Source organism: Sarcophilus harrisii, chromosome 3 (genome assembly GCF_902635505.1).
Source record: "Sarcophilus harrisii chromosome 3, mSarHar1.11, whole genome shotgun sequence".
Lineage (NCBI taxonomy): Eukaryota > Metazoa > Chordata > Mammalia > Dasyuromorphia > Dasyuridae > Sarcophilus > Sarcophilus harrisii.
This window is the reverse complement of record NC_045428.1, coordinates 533,799,034-533,801,179: the sequence shown is the minus strand read 5'-3', so window position 1 is coordinate 533,801,179 and position 2,146 is coordinate 533,799,034. Positions and strand designations below refer to the sequence as shown.

General features: G+C 35.4%; 1 pseudogene; it reads left to right on the top strand.

Moving 5' to 3' along the window:
• Window positions 1–225: 225 nt before the first annotated feature.
• LOC100919238 lies at window positions 226–1,179 on the top strand (annotated as a pseudogene).
• Window positions 1,180–2,146: the final 967 nt, after the last annotated feature.

The window sequence follows — 2,146 nt, the reverse complement described above, 5'->3', positions numbered from 1 at the left end:
TCACTTGTCTAGTTCACCTTGGGGCACAATTTCATTTTGTTTGTGAGGAAAATCTGGAGAGTTTGAAACTTTCTGATCTGCTCTTTCATATTCTCAGAATCCTCCTCTATATAAATAACAATTCCTCAAATGAAGTTTCTTGGTGACCTGATCATTTCATTTTTTTTTTATTTTAAAATACAGATATATTCTACTTCACACCCAAATAAATAGGCAGCCACCCTTATGTCAAGTTCTAATTGGACCAATTTACATCCTGCCACCTTCATTCTAATTGGTATCATAGCACTGGAAACTCCACATCTGGATCTCCATCCCCTTCATTTTTGTGTACATTTTTGCCCTTTTGGGAAACTCATATAATCTATTCATCATTAAAATTGATCCTAGGCTTTATGAACCAATGTACCTTTTCTTCTGCATACTAGTAGCTGCTGACTTGATTCTTTCGACCCCTGCCACACCCAAGCTTCTGAGTCTTTTCTTGTTCAGACAAGGAAATCTATTTTGAAGCCTGCCTCATACAAGTGTTCCTGATCCATTTCATGTCCAGCATAGCATCTGGTTTAATTTTATGTGACTTGTATGTGATCATCTGCAAGCTGTAGAGGTATACAATTATCTTGACTCATAAGGTCATTGTGAGAATTGGGTGAGCTATTCTCTTCCTTTCCTCCTATCCAAGGAGTTGTATTTATTAGACCTCATCCCTTTTTCCTGAAATGGCTTCCATTTTGCAGGACAAACTACATTTCTCACATCTATTGTGAATTCATGGCCTTAATTAAGTTGTTGTGCCCCAACCAGAGCCTGCAGAATTTATAGTTTAATGGCTGCCTTTCTTAATGGTAGTCTGGATTTCATATTGATAATCTGTTCCTATGTGCTTATTCTGTATGCTAGCTTTTGCCTCCCTTCAAGTTGCCTGGCTTAAGGCAATGGGTTCCTGTGGCTCTCATGAGTCATCCTAGTTGCTTATACACCAGCTTTTTTTTCCTTCCTCTCTCATAGATCTGGTCATCGTATTCCAACCCATATTTTTGTAGCTAACATATACCTCTCAGTCCCTCTATAGTGAATCCAATAAGTTATAGGGTAATATCAAAGAGGATATGGGAAAGATTTCTCCAAATTATAAGTCCTTCAGTTTTAAAAGATATCATAGATTCAAGTCTCTGAGAAAAACAATATACACAGAAAGAATCATAAAATCTCATAGAGGAAAGTTCTATTAGTTATTTGTTTTCCTATGGTTGTGACAAAATGCACCATGATTAATTTCAATCATCCCATGAGGCTATTCAATCTGGGAAACTCCCAGCTGTAGGAAGAAACTATTTAGTGGGAAAAAAAAAATCTCTAATTTAATTGATATAGTTAACCTGTAATAAGAAAATTCTATCAATGCTAATCAGAAATGTTCCATAACTTATACTTTTAAAAAGGTTGTGTTATGCAAAGAAGAATAAAAGATACAACCCAGATAACATACTTAGTATGTATTAGAGGCACAACTTAGACTATACCACATGATCTTCAGTGATGAGAAACTTGTTATATATTTGAGACAGCTTGTGCTACATATAGTTTTAATAAATAGTAACTTTTTCGTTACATAAAGAGGAAATCTGTCTATCTTTAAGTTCTATACATTGTTTCTAGTCTTTTATGATAATAGGTAAATCAAGTTCTATTTTCACATTTAGGAGATCATTAAATACTTACAATATCCTTCAATCATTAAGCATTTTCTAATGTCAGATATATACCTAGAAATTCTGGGTGTTGAACTTATAAAGAATACATATTGAGAGAGAGAGAGAGAGAGAGACAGAGACAGACAGAGAGACAGACACACAGAGAGAGAGACACAGAGAGACAGAGAGAGAGAGAGAGAGAGAGAAACAGAGAGACAGAGAGAGAGAGAGAGGGAGAGAAGGCAAGAAAGGAAAAGGAAGAAGGGGGAAAGAGGGAAGAAGAGGGAAGATTAGTCATGCTGGATTATAAGATTATAGCATTTTACTCAAGGTCATATCAATATTATGTAGCAAAGTTGGTAAAATTTTAACCCGTTTCTTCTGAGTTTAATTCCAATGTCCTTTTCACGTAACTTCTCTTGAACCCACCTATAATAAGTCCTAAATCT